Source organism: Oncorhynchus gorbuscha, linkage group LG10, assembly GCF_021184085.1.
Source record: "Oncorhynchus gorbuscha isolate QuinsamMale2020 ecotype Even-year linkage group LG10, OgorEven_v1.0, whole genome shotgun sequence".
Lineage (NCBI taxonomy): Eukaryota > Metazoa > Chordata > Actinopteri > Salmoniformes > Salmonidae > Oncorhynchus > Oncorhynchus gorbuscha.
Genome location: NC_060182.1, coordinates 11,429,262 through 11,444,644, shown reverse-complemented (window position 1 = coordinate 11,444,644; position 15,383 = coordinate 11,429,262). Strand labels below are relative to the sequence as shown.

At 45.8% G+C, this 15,383-nt stretch overlaps 1 protein-coding gene across 3 annotated transcripts in view; it reads right to left on the bottom strand.

Moving 5' to 3' along the window:
- Positions 1-15,383, bottom strand: part of LOC124045541 (rho GTPase-activating protein 39-like) — a 177,170-nt gene that overhangs the window by 51,933 nt on the left and 109,854 nt on the right. Inside the window, exon 1 of one of the 3 annotated variants that reach the window (XM_046364895.1) lies at positions 3,812-4,102. The exons of the other annotated variants lie outside the window; for them this stretch is intronic. The gene's annotated coding sequence lies outside the window, so the exon portion shown is untranslated. Of the gene's footprint in view, positions 1-3,811; positions 4,103-15,383 lie in introns of those variants that run through there. 3 annotated transcript variants of the gene reach the window in all.

Here is a 15,383-nt window from a genome sequence, read left to right as displayed (position 1 = left end):
GGGAAGGCAAAGACATAGGAGACAAGCAACACTGTGGGAAGGGAAAGACAGAGGAGACAAGCAACACTGTGGGAAGGCAAAGACATAGGAGACAAGCAACACTGTGGGAAGGCAAAGACATAGGAGACAAGCAACACTGTGGGAAGGCAAAGACATAGGAGACAAGCAACACTGTGGGAAGGCAAAGACATAGGAGACAAGCAACACTGTGGGAAGGCAAAGACATAGGAGACAAGCAACACTGTGGGAAGGCAAAGACAGAGGAGACAAGCAACACTGTGGGAAGGCAAAGACATAGGAGACAAGCAACACTGTGGGAAGGGAAAGACATAGGAGACAAGCAACACTGGGAAGGCAAAGACATAGGAGACAAGCAACACTGTGGGAAGGCAAAGACATAGGAGACAAGCAACACTGTGGGAAGGCAAAGACATAGGAGACAAGCAACACTGTGGGAAGGGAAAGACATAGGAGACAAGCAACACTGGGAAGGCAAAGACACAGGAGACAAGCAACACTGTGGGAAGGCAAAGACAGAGGAGACAAGCAACACTGTGGGAAGGCAAAGACATAGGAGACAAGCAACACTGTGGGAAGGAAAATACATAGGAGACAAGCAACACTGGGAAGGCAAAGACATAGGAGACAAGCAACACTGTGGGAAGGCAAAGACTTAGGAGACAAGCAACAATGTGGGAAGGCAAAGACATAGGAGACAAGCAACACTGGGAAGGCAAAGACATAGGAGACAAGCAACACTGTGGGAAGGCAAAGACTTAGGAGACAAGCAACACTGTGGGAAGGGAAAGACATAGGAGACAAGCAACACTGGGAAGGCAAAGACATAGGAGACAAGCAACACTGTGGGAAGGCAAAGACATAGGAGACAAGCAACACTGTGGGAAGGCAAAGACATAGGAGACAAGCAACACTGGGAAGGCAAAGACATAGGAGACAAGCAACACTGTGGGAAGGCAAAGACATAGGAGACAAGCAACACTGTGGGAAGGCAAAGACATAGGAGACAAGCAACACTGTGGGAAGGCAAAGACATAGGAGACAAGCAACACTGTGGGAAGGCAAAGACAGAGGAGACAAGCAACACTGTGGGAAGGCAAAGACAGAGGAGACAAGCAACACTGTGGGAAGGCAAAGACAGAGGAGACAAGCAACACTGTGGGAAGGGAAAGACATAGGAGACAAGCAACACTGTGGGAAGGCAAAGACATAGGAGACAAGCAACACTGTGGGAAGGGAAAGACAGGAGACAAGCAACACTGTAGGAAGGGAAAGACATAGGAGACAAGCAACACTGTGGGAAGGGAAAGACATAGGAGACAAGCAACACTGTGGGAAGGAAAAGACAGGAGACAAGCAACACTGTAGGAAGGGAAAGACATAGGAGACAAGCAACACTGTGGGAAGGCAAAGACAGAGGAGACAAGCAACACTGTGGGAAGGCAAAGACAGAGGAGACAAGCAACACTGTGGGAAGGCAAAGACAGAGGAGACAAGCAACACTGTGGGAAGGGAAAGACATAGGAGACAAGCAACACTGTGGGAAGGCAAAGACATAGGAGACAAGCAACACTGTGGGAAGGGAAAGACAGGAGACAAGCAACACTGTAGGAAGGGAAAGACATAGGAGACAAGCAACACTGTGGGAAGGCAAAGACATAGGAGACAAGCAACACTGTGGGAAGGCAAAGACATAGGAGACAAGCAACACTGTGGGAAGGCAAAGACATAGGAGACAAGCAACACTGTGGGAAGGGAAAGACAGGAGACAAGCAACACTGTAGGAAGGGAAAGACATAGGAGACAAGCAACACTGTGGGAAGGCAAAGACATAGGAGACAAGCAACACTGTGGGAAGGCAAAGACATAGGAGACAAGCAACACTGTGGGAAGGCAAAGACATAGGAGACAAGCAACACTGTGGGAAGGGAAAGACATAGGAGACAAGCAACACTGTGGGAAGGGAAAGACAGGAGACAAGCAACACTGTAGGAAGGGAAAGACATAGGAGACAAGCAACACTGTGGGAAGGCAAAGACATAGGAGACAAGCAACACTGTAGGAAGGGAAAGACAGGAGACAAGCAACACTGTAGGAAGGCTAAGACAGAGGAGGCAAGCAACACTGTGGGACGTAAGACATTATCCTGCATAATAGTTGTTACCACCATAGAGGCTCTGATAAGTAGAGGACAACACCATATAGCCTCTGATAAGTAGAGGACACCACCATATAGCCTCTGATAAGTAGAGGACACCATACAGGCTCTGATAAGTAGAGGACAACACCATATAGCCTCTGATAAGTAGAGGACAACACCATATAGCCTCTGATAAGTAGAGGACAACACCATATAGCCTCTGATAAGTAGAGGACAACACCATATAGCCTCTGATAAGTAGAGGACAACAACATATAGCCTCTGTTAAGTAGAGGACAACACCATATAGCCTCTGATAAGTAGAGGACAACACCATATAGACTCTGATAAGTAGAGGACACCACCATATAGCCTCTGATAAGTAGATGACACCATACAGGCTCTGATAAGTAGAGGACAACACCATACAGGCTCTGATAAGTAGAGGACACCACCATATAGCCTCTGATAAGTAGAGGACAACACCATATAGCCTCTGATAAGTAGAGGACACCACCATATAGCCTCTGATAAGTAGAGGACAACACCATATAGCCTCTGATAAGTAGAGGACACCACCATATAGCCTCTGATAAGTAGATGACACCATACAGGCTCTGATAAGTAGAGGACAACACCATACAGGCTCTGATAAGTAGAGGACACCACCATATAGCCTCTGATAAGTAGAGGACAACACCATATAGCCTCTGATAAGTAGAGGACAACACCATATAGCCTCTGATAAGTAGAGGACAACACCATACAGGCTCTGATAAGTAGAGGACAACACCATATAGCCTCTGATAAGTAGAGGACAACACCATATAGCCTCTGATAAGTAGAGGACACCACCATATAGCCTCTGATAAGTAGAGGACACCATACAGGCTCTGATAAGTAGAGGACAACACCATATAGCCTCTGATAAGTAGAGGACAACACCATATAGCCTCTGATAAGTAGAGGACAACACCATATAGCCTCTGATAAGTAGAGGACAACACCATATAGCCTCTGATAAGTAGAGGACAACAACATATAGCCTCTGTTAAGTAGAGGACAACACCATATAGCCTCTGATAAGTAGAGGACAACACCATATAGACTCTGATAAGTAGAGGACACCACCATATAGCCTCTGATAAGTAGATGACACCATACAGGCTCTGATAAGTAGAGGACAACACCATACAGGCTCTGATAAGTAGAGGACACCACCATATAGCCTCTGATAAGTAGAGGACAACACCATATAGCCTCTGATAAGTAGAGGACACCACCATATAGCCTCTGATAAGTAGAGGACAACACCATATAGCCTCTGATAAGTAGAGGACACCACCATATAGCCTCTGATAAGTAGATGACACCATACAGGCTCTGATAAGTAGAGGACAACACCATACAGGCTCTGATAAGTAGAGGACAACACCATATAGCCTCTGATAAGTAGAGGACACCACCATATAGCCTCTGATAAGTAGATGACACCATACAGGCTCTGATAAGTAGAGGACAACACCATATAGCCTCTGATAACTATCAGCATATCATACTCATTTAAGGCAAAGCATTGCCTGATTAAAGATGTGTAATGGGGGGGGTGGAGGGGGGTCTTTGTCCCCTAAAAAAGATCAGAAGGTAACTTACCCCCTCCCTGTGTCCCTGTGTCGGCGCGGGACAGCGTTGTAACGACGGGGGTTCCTTCAGTCCCCGTGTGAACGCAGCTACAACCCCTCCTCTTCAAAACCAAAAGAAAACAAACAACCTGTGCCAGCGCGTCTCAGAAGGATGATGGATGTCTTGTGTACCGCTGTGAGTGTCTTCAGTGAAAACACAAGAGTCAAGACTCCAGAGCTCTTTACAGATACTCTTAATTGTAGCCTGCCACCAGCGTCTGAATTTAACTGTGGAGTTACTGAGAGGGAAGCAAGAAAAACAAAGGAGAGAGAGAGAGAGGAGGAAAGAGAGAGAGAGAGAGAGAGAGAGAGAGAGAGAGAGAGAGAGAGAGAGAGAGAGAGAGAGAGAGAGAGAGAGAGAGAGAGAGAGAGAGAGAGAGAGAGAGAGAGAGAGAGAGAGAGAGAGAGAGAGAGAGAGAGAGAGAGAGAGAGAGAGAGGCAGAGAGAGAGAGAGGCAGAGAAAGAGAGAGAGGCAGAGAGAGACAGAGGAGGAAAGGCGGGGGCTGGTACTGTAGCCCTTCTCCTTCCCTAGTGTTACAGTAGCTGGTATGTGATCTATTCCAGCTCAGCCTCTCTCCTCTCTGATAGAATCTCAGCATGTGAGTAGCCCATATTAATATATGTAGCCTTAGAAATAAGGTTAATGAAATCAATAACATTAATATATTAGCCATTTCTGAGACTACTTAGATAATTCCTTTGATGATACAGCAGTAGCAATACAAGGATATAACATCTATAGAAGAGACAGGAATGCTTATGGGGGAGGTGTTGGTACAGTGGCTTCCGAAGTATTCACCCCCTTGGCATTTTTCCTATTTTGTTGCTTTACAACCTGGAATTAAAATGGATTTTTGGGAGGTTTGTATCATTTGATTTACACAACATGCCTACCACTTTGAAGATGCAAAATACTTTTTTTGTGTTGAAACAAACAAGAAATAAGACAATAAAAACAGAAAACTTGGGCTTGCATAACTATTCACCCCCACCAAAGTCAATACTTTGCAGAACCACCTTTCTCAGCAATTACAGCTGCAAGTCTCTTGGGGTATGTCTCTATAAGCTTGGCACATCTAGCCACTGGGAGTTTTGCCCATTCTTCAAGGCAAAACTGCTCCAGCTCCTTCAAGTTGGATGGGTTCCACTGGTGTACAGCAATCTTTAAGTCGTACCACAGATTCTCAATTTGATTGAGGTTTGGGCTTTGACTAGGCCATTCCAAGACATTTAAATGTTTCCCCTTAAACCACTCAAGTTTTGCTTTATCAGTATGCTTAGGGTCATTGTCCTGCTGGAAGGTGAACCTCGGTCCCAGTCTCAAATCTCTGGAAGACTGAAACAGTTTCCCTCAAGAATGTCCCTGTATTTAGCGCCATCCATCATTCCTTCAATTCTGACCAGTTTCCCAGTCCCTGCCGATGAAAACCATCCCCACAGCATGATACTGCCACCACCATGGAGTTCTCGGGTGATGAGAGGTGTTGGGTTTGCGCCAGACATAGCATTTCCTTGATGGCCAAAAAGCTCAATTTTAGTCTCATCTGACCAGAGTACATTCTTCCATATGTTTGGGGAGTCTCCCACATGCCTTTTGGTAAACAACAAACATGTTTGCTTATTTTTTTCTGGCCACTCTTCTGTAAAAACCCAGCTCTGTGGAGTGTACAGCTTAAAGTGGTCCTATGGACAGATACTCCAATCTCCGCTGTGGAGCTTTGCAGCTCCTTCAGGGTTATCTTTGGTCTCTTTGTTGCCTCTCTGATTAATGCCCTCTTTGCCTGGTCCGTGAGTTTTGGTGGGCGGCTCTCCCTTGTTAGGTTTGTTGTGGTGCCATATTCTTTCAATTGTTTAATAATGAATTTATGGGTGCTCCGTGGGATGTTTAACGTTTTTGGATAACCCAAGCCTCATCTGTACTTCTCCACAACGTTGTCCTTGACCTGTTTGGAGAGCTCCTTGGTCTTCATAGTGTTGCTTAGTGGTGTTGCAGACTCTGGGGCCTTTCAGAACAGGTGCATATATACTGAGATCATGCGACAGATCATGTGACACTTAGATTGCACACAGGTGGACTTTATGTAACTAATTATGTGACTTCTGAAGGTAATTGTTTGCACCAGATCTTATTTATGGGCTTCATAGCAAAGGGGGTGAATGCATATGCACACACCACTTTTCCATTTTTTATTTTGTATAATTCTTTGAAACAAGTAATTTTTTTCATTTCACTTCACCAATTTGGTCTATTTTGTGTCTGTTCATTACATGAAATCCAAATAAAAATCTATTTTAATTACAGGTTGTAATGCAACAAAATAGGAAAAATGCCAAGGGGGGTGAATACTTTTGCAAGGCACTGTACCATCCCACTGACTATACCAACATTAGGAACACCTTTCTAAGACTGAGTTGCACCCTCCCTTTTGACCTCAAGACTGGCCTGAATTTGTTGGGGTATGGAGTCTACAGGGTGTCGAAAGTGTTCCACAGGGATGCTGGCCCACAATGACTACAATGCTTCCCACAGTTCCATTCTTGACACACACAAACAGAACGTGGTTCTATTTGTGACGCTTGACACGCTGCAAGTCCAGCCTTTCCATTCTCCTCATTGGTTTTTAGGAGCATATACTCATGTGGTGATTGAAAGATGAACGGAGGTCCACACTCCAGTCCAGTTGGGGGTGGTAATGCACCTTAAAGTTGGTTGCCAACCGCCATATAAAGTCTGAAGAAGAAGAAGCCTGAAGGAGGAGAGATTACTAGAAACAAACTTGATTTACCCTTTTATCAGTGGATTAATTGTCAGAGTAGAGGACCTTGTGCATTTCAGGTAAAATAACATCGCAGTGTTTATATCCCATGACAAAAAAAAGAGATAGGGGGGGAGTGGCTAATAAGTCTGGCTGCACATCTGACTCAACAAAAATAAGAAATTGTATTATTATGTAGCCAAGATCAATTATATATACATTTTTGAGTATATTAAATTAAATGATGGTCAGAAAGACAAACTCAACTCCATATTTCAAGGAATCAGATGGCTTATTCATCACAAAACCATTTGATGCTGGCAATTATTTTAATTATTACTTCATTGGCAAAGTGGGCACACTTAGGCAGGAAATGCCAACAATGAACAGTGAGCCATTGTATTCATGCATAAATAATGAAAGAAAAGCATTGTAAGTTTGAATGTTGTAAAGTTAGTGTGGGGGAGGTGGTAAAATGATTGAAATCGAATGATTACAATCCCCTCCCCTCCCCTCTCCTCCTCTCCTCTCCTCCCCTCCCTTCCCCTCCCCTCTCACACTACTACAGTCCTACTCTACTCTCTCTGTCCTCTCAAGGATCATCCTCTCACCACCACAATACCCTCTTCTCCAACATTGGGTACTTCAGGACCCTCTCGGTCTCCACCGCTCTCAACTGTTCTTTTCTCTCACTAAGTCTCATCTCCACCTATCTCACAACATCTCTCACCTTCTCACAAAGATTGAAGTACTTTGCTAGAATAGAAAACCTTCTATCACTAGCTACACCTTTACTCTAGTACTTCACCTCTCTACTCTTAAAGATTCATACATTCTCTCAAACATCCTTTCTCTCCTTGTCTTCCTCACTCTACTGCACCCCCCCCCCCCCACTCTCTCTCATTACTTTTCTCTTCATCTTTCAACATCTCTCCATTTCCACGCTCCCTTTCTTTCGTGTTCTGCACTTATCCTTCCACACTTTAAAAAAAACAGCCTCTGGTCTGTTTTCTCTTCTCTACATTTTTAACTGTTAGAACGTAATTTCACTTGTTCTCTATCAGTCTACCATCCACATCCCCTTACACACTCTCAGGAGAACGGGTGACCTAGACAGCTTCTATGTGTGTTTTCCTTTGTGTTGATGTACATGTGGGTATGAGTATGTTTCTCTTGGGTGTGAGAATGACATGTAGCTATGATCGATACTAGCTTGTGTATTATCAATCTGTTTACGCAAGAGTTGGGTATATTCTCTCTCTCTCTCTCTCTCTCTCTCTCTCTCTCTCTCTCTCTCTCTCTCTCTCTCTCTCTCTCTCTCTCTCTCTCTCTCTCTCTCTCTCTCTCTCTCTCTCTCTCTCTCTCATTTCACCCAATAGATATGGGAGTTCATCCAAATTGGATTTGTTTTCAAATTCTTTGTGGTTCTGTGTAATCTGAGGGAAATATGTGTCTCTAATATGTTCATACATTTGGCAGGAGGTTAGGAAGTGCAGCTCAGTTTCCACCTCATTTTGTGGGCAGTGGGCACATAGCCTGTCTTCTCTTGAGAGCCAGGTCTGCCTACAACGGCCTCTCTCAATAGCAAGGTTATGCTGACTGAGTCTGTACATATTCAAAGCTTTCCGTAATTTTTGGTCAAATCAAATCAAACATTATTTGCCACATGCACTGAATACAACAAGTGTAGACTTTACCGTGAAATGCTGAATACAACAAGTGTAGACTTTACCGTGAAATGCTGAATACAACAAGTGTAGACTTTACCGTGAAATGCTGAATAAAACAAGTGTAGACTTTACCGTGAAATGCTGAATAAAACAAGTGTAGACTTTACCGTGAAATGCTGAATACAACAAGTGTAGACTTTACCGTGAAATGCTGAATACAACAAGTGTAGACTTTACCGTGAAATGCTGAATACAAGTGTAGACTTTACCATGAAATGCTGAATACAACAAGTGTAGACTTTACTGTGAAATGCTGAATACAACAAGTGTAGACTTTACTGTGAAATGCTGAATACAACAAGTGTAGACTTTACCGTGAAATCCTGAATACAACAAGTGTAGACCTTACCGTGAAATGCTGAATACAACAAGTGTAGACTTTACTGTGAAATGCTGACTTACAAGCCCTTAACCAACAGTGAAATGCTGACTTACAAGCCCTTAACCAACAGTGAAATTCTGACTTACAAGCCCTTAAACAACAGTGAAATGCTGACTTACAAGCCCTTAAAACAACAGTGAAATGCTGACTTACAAGCCCTTAAACAACAGTGAAATGCTGACTTACAAGCCCTTAAAACAACAGTGAAATGCAGACTTACAAGCCCTTAAAACAACAGTGAAATGCTGACTTACAAGCCCTTAAAACAACAGTGAAATGCAGACTTACAAGCCCTTAAAACAACAATGAAATGCTGACTTACAAGCCCTTAAACAACAGTGAAATGCTGACTTACAAGCCCTTAAAACAACAGTGAAATGCTGACTTACAAGCCCTTAAACAACAGTGAAATGCTGACTTACAAGCCCTTAAAACAACAGTGAAATGCAGACTTACAAGCCCTTAAAACAACAGTGAAATGCTGACTTACAAGCCCTTAAACAACAGTGAAATGCTGACTTACAAGCCCTTAAACAACAGTGCAGTTCAAGAAGAAGAAAATAGTTACCAAGTAGACTAAAATACAAAGTTATAATAAAAAGTAACACAATAAGAATAACAATAATGAGACTATATACAGGGGGCACCGGTACAGAGTCAGTGTGGAGGTTATATACAGGGGGCACCGGTACCGAGTCAGTGTGCAGACTATATACAGGGGGCACCGGTACCGAGTCAGTGTGCAGGCTATATACAGGGGGCACCGGTACAGAGTCAGTGTGGAGGTTATATACAGGGGGCACCGGTACAGAGTCAGTGTGGAGGTTATATACAGGGGGCACTGGTACAGAGTCAATGTGGAGGTTATATACAGGGGGTACCGGTACAGAGTCAGTGTGCAGACTATATACAGGGGGCACCGGTACAGAGTCAGTGTGGAGGTTATATACAGGGGGCACCGGTACAGAGTCAGTGTGGAGGTTATATACAGGGGGCACCGGTACAGAGTCAGTGTGGAGGTTATATACAGGGGGCACCGGTACAGAGTCAATGTGGAGGTTATATACAGGGGGTACCGGTACAGAGTCAGTGTGCAGACTATATACAGGGGGTACCGGTACAGAGTCAGTGTGCAGACTATATACAGGGGGCACCGGTACCGAGTCAGTGTGCAGACTATATACAGGGGGCACCAGTACCGAGTCAGTGTGCAGACTATATACAGGGGGCACCGGTACCGAGTCAGTGTGCAGGCTATATACAGGGGGCACCGGTACCGAGTCAGTGTGCAGACTATATACAGGGGGCACCGGTACCGAGTCAGTGTGCAGACTATATACAGGGGCACCGGTACCGAGTCAGTGTGCAGACTATATACAGGGGGCACCGGTACCGAGTCAGTGTGCAGGCTATATACAGGGGGCACCGGTACCGAGTCAGTGTGCAGACTATATACAGGGGGCACCGGTACCGAGTCAGTGTGCAGGCTATATACAGGGGGCACCGGTACCGAGTCAGTGTGCAGACTATATACAGGGGGCACCGGTACCGAGTCAGTGTGCAGGCTATATACAGGGGGCACCGGTACCGAGTCAGTGTGCAGACTATATACAGGGGGTACCGGTACCGAGTCAGTGTGCAGGGGTACAGGCTAGTTGAGGTAATCTAGGTGGGGTGGGGGTGTAGGTGGGGGTGAAATTACTATGCATAGACAACAAACAAAAGTGAGTAGCAGCAGTGTACAAAAAGAGGGGGGGGGTCATTGTAAATTGTCTGGTGGCGATTTTATGAATTGTTCAGCAGTCTTATGGTTTGGGGGGTAGAAGCAGTTGAGGAGCCTTTTGGTCCTAGACTTGGAGCTCCGGTACCGCTTGCTGTGTGGTAGCAGAGAAAACAGCCTATAACTTGGGTGACTGGAGTCTGACAATTTTATGGTCCGTCACACTGGTCAGGTATTCTGCCACTGTATACTCTCTGTTTACGGCCAAATAGCATTCCAGTTTGCAATGTTTTTTGGTAAATTCTTTCCAATGTGTCAAGTAGATATTTTTTTGCTTTCTCATGATTTGGTTCAGTCTAATTGTGTTGCTGTTGCTGTCCTGGGGCTATGTGGTGTGTGTTTGTGAACAGAGCCCCAGGACCACTTTGCTTAGGGGACTCTTCTCCAGGTTCATCTCTCTGTAAGTGATGGCTTTGTCATGAAAGGTTTGGGATTCACTTCCTTTTAGGCGGTTGTAGATTTTAACGTCTCTTTTCTGGATTTGGATAATTAGCGGGTATCGGCCTAATTCTGCTCTGAATTAATTATTTGGTGTTTTACGTTGTACACAGAATATTTTTTGCTGATTTCTACATACAGCATCTCAACTTGGTGTTTGTCCCATTTTGTGAATTCTTGGTTGGTGAGCGGACTCCAGACCTCACAACCATAAAGGGAAATGGGTTCTAAAACTGATTCAAATATTTTTAGCCAGATCCTAATTGGTATTATGAATTTGATGTTCCTTTTGATGGCATAGAAGGTCCTTCTTACCTTGTCTCTCAGATCGTTCACGGCTTTGTGGAAGTTACCTGTGGCGCTGATGTTTAGGCTGAGGTATGTATCGTTTTTTGTGTGCTCTAGGGCAACGGTGTCTGGATGGAATTAGTATTTCCCCCCCAATACCGCCTTCCATCAATTTTTTATAGCAGACCCTCATGCCAAAATGAGTTAAAAACTTTTTGAAATCAACAAAGCATGAGAAGACTTTGTTTTGGTTTGTTTGTTTGTCAATTAGGGCGTGCAAGATGAATATGTGGTCTGTCATACCTCTATCCTCCTCCTCCGTCTATCCTGCTCCTCCCCCTCTCTCTCTCTATCTTCTGTCTCTCTCACATTGACACTTTGAAGGCCTTGGTCAATAGATAACAACACATTGTTGTGTCAGTTGCTCAGGCGGTGTGTGTTTAAGTGCCTGCCTGTTGTGTAGGGTGCTACCATGTGGACAAGCATTTGACTGTAATACCTTATGGCAGTCAGAGACAAATATTTGTGAAAATACAAATGACATTTGGGATATTGATTAAAAACAAACATCCATGAGTGGATTGTGTTGTTGTTGCTCTTCGGGATGCTGGGAAAAAGGGGTGGGGCCCTGAGTGTCGAGAGTGGGGGTGTCCTGGGGGAGCGCCTGTTGGAGAGTTCAAAGGGCATCTCTCCATAGTGAAAACAGGAAATACCAACACAGCGGTCACATTGGAGAGAAGCACAGAAGAAAAAAAAGTCAGAATCGCCTCTACTGACGGAGAGTTTACATTGGGGAACGCAAATAAATACACACACACTGTATACACATACATATGGATGTAGTGTCTTTCATGACCATGGCCAAACACATGACTATTAAATAACTGGTTCCACAGACTTCTGTTCTGTTTACTCAACTCCTCCTGCCTAGAGGGTCAGAACTACTCACAGACATAAGCCCTGTTTAGACCTGGTTCTAACATGCTGCCTTTGTTCTGATCTTGTCCACATTCCGATTGTGCCCACATTTTTAGACAAGTGTAGACGATTAAAAGACGCATTGTGATCAGATTGTAACAGACTGGGAGGAAGTGAGGATGAGGATTTGGTGTGGGAGGGGGGAAACATTGCTCCTCTATGGGGTGGGCTGTCCTGGGACGAGCTCATGTCCAGACTTGTAAGGTGTGTGTGTGTGTGTGTGTGTGTGTGTGTGTGTGTGATTTGATTAGGGAACAGAGGACACACACACCATCCATCTGTATGGACCCTCAGTCATCCAGACATGCCATTCACATTGATAAGGAATATGGCAGAATGTGCCGTACTGTATAGGATAGGTAGAGTACATCCACAGCCATTACACGTGAACAAACAGACATGCAGAGTCATGTAACACTGGTGAGTGAGTAGAGTAAATAGACAGAGCGACAGTACAGAATATGACCTCTGTGTTTCACCACAAAGGGGAAAATGCATTAGGAACGCCATCATTCTGGCAGGCTTTGATAGTAAGGACCACGCAGTGGAGCGCCCCCAGTCAACAAGCACACGTCTGCCATGGGCTCAGATGAACAGCTGCACAGACACACCATCTCCTTTCAGATGTGTGGAAGTGTCAGCAGGCCATGCTCATTTCAGCCTTGATTACAGCTATTACACAGTCAGAGGGAAACCCTGGCGCTATGAAGTTATTATTCTCAGGGCTGAGAAACCAAACCAACCGGTCTGTGTTTGTGTGTCTTTGTGTATGTTTGTGTGTCTTTGTGTGTGTGTGTGTATGTTTGTGTGTCTTTGTGTGTGTGGGCTGCACCCTTGTCTGTCAGTTGGTGGTCACACAGGTGAGGTGTGTGTGTTGAGTGAGATGGGACTGCCTCACCCAGCCAGTCGTCGGGCCAGTGGGCAGTGGCTAGACACTAGCCAGTCGTCGGGCCAGTGGGCAGTGGCTAGACACTAGCCAGTCGTCGGGCCAGTGGGCAGTGGCTAGACACTTGCCAGTCGTCGGGCCAGTGGGCAGTGGCTAGCCTCCAGCCAGTCGTCAGGCCAGTGGGCAGTGGCTAGACACTAGCCAGTCGTCAGGCCAGTGGGCAGTGGCTAGACATTAGCCAGTCGTCAGGCCAGTGGGCAGTGGCTAGCCACGAGGCAGTTTCCATCTGTACCTCATTACTACTTGGTAGATGAGGAGAGCAGCCATATTGAAAGTGATTGAGGTCTACTCTGGGCTCTTCTATAGGATCTTATTGATAGCCAGAAGCTGGAGGCAGGAGGGAGGCAGGGAGGGAGGGAGGAGTGAGCGCATAGGGATGTCTGTGAGTTAATGAGGGACCATAATGTCATTCATTAGGAAGGGGAGGCTTATAATACAAAATTAAATGAATGAAACCGTTCTGTCTGGATGGTAGTTTGTAGTATGGGACGAAGAGGCCTACAGTGTGTCTCTCTGGATGGTGGTGCAGAACCAGAGGGACGGGCTACAGCACCAGCCAGGCCTAGATCAAGTGCCTTGTGGGCTGCTTTGTTCTGTTGCTAGAGCCTCCTCTCCTCCTCTAATCCTGTTTGGCTCAGCACTGCCTGCAGACAAAAGCACACAGTGTCCCCACTGCCCAGCCACTAACACCGGGAAAAATTCACACTCCTTTTCGCAGGGCTTTTTCCACTCATCTTCTCCCTCTCTCTATGCTTCCCCCCTCTTCAGCTGTCCTCATCCTCCCGGGGGAGTTCACGGTTATTCATCCTAACACAGTCGGTCCGGGCTTCCATAGTGGAGCGCTTTTCACTCAAAACTTTACATCTCTGAAAACAGAGACCAATGACAGGCATGAGCTTTAGAAAAGGGTGGAACTGGACTTGGTGCTGAGAGTGAGAGCGAGAGAAAGCCAATTGAATTAGAGTGAGTGAGAGGGAGGGAGAGAGAGACAGAGAGAGTGGAAGGAGAGTGGGAGAGAGAGAGAGGGAGGTCGAGAGAATATAACCCAACTCTTATGTAAACAGATTAATATTGAGTATAGAGTATATTCCAGTATTCCAGTATATTCTCATCCCGTTTGTGAGTGGGTTCTGTTCTGCCTGCGGTTATTGTTGGACCAGAGTGTGAATACCACAGCACGGGGAGTGATCCTGATCTGACCGTGCTTACACGCCTGTGGACCTCAAGGACCACTCTCAACCACACTGACCAGTCTCCTCCCTAGGAACCGTATGACCATTCACCCTCACACCCAGTCTGACCCTAACGACCACTCACACGCCAGTGGACCACACTGAGGGATCAAAATGGCCAATCGTATTGCTGAAACACTATGTATCCCATCGAAACCATATGGCCTAATGGTCCTACAGCAGGACAGAGAGAGAGAGGCAGGGGAAGAGAGAGAGGCAAGGGAAGAGAGAGAGGCAGGGGAAGAGAGAGAGGCAGGGGAAGAGAGAGAGGCATGGGAAGAGAGAGAGGCATGGGAAGAGAGAGGCAGGGGAAGAGATAGAGAGGCAGGGGAAGAGAGAGAGAGGCATGGGAAGAGAGAGGCAGGGGAAGAGATAGAGAGGCAGGGGAAGAGAGAGAGAGGCAGGGGAAGAGATAGAGAGAGGGGCAGAAGCAGGGGAAGAGAGAGAGGCAGGGGAAGAGAGAGAGGCAGGGGAAGAGAGAGAGAGAGGCAGGGGAAGAGGGAGAGGCAGGAGAAGAGAGAGAGAGGCAGGGGAAGAGAGAGAGAGGAGAGAGAGAGGAAGTGAAAGAGAGTGAGGCAGGGGAAGAGAGAGAGGCAGGGGAAGAGAGAGAGGCAGGGGAAGAGAGAGAGGCAGGGGAAGAGAGAGACAGAGACTTCACAAAATGGGACAAACACCAAATTGAGACTCTGCACGCAGAATTCTGCAAAAATATCCTCCGTGTACAACGTAAAACACCAAATAATGCATGCAGAGCAGAATTAGGCCGATACCCACTAATTATCAAAATCCAGAAAAGAGCCGTTAAATTCTACAACCACCTAAAAGGAAGCGATTCACAAACCTTCCATAACAAAGCCATCACCTACAGAGAGATGAACCTGGAGAAGAGTCCCCTAAGCAAGCTGGTCCTGGGGCTCTGTTCACAAACACAAACACACCCTACAGAGCCCCAGGACAACAGCACAATTAGACCCAACCAAATCATGAGAAAACAAAAAGATAATTACTTAACA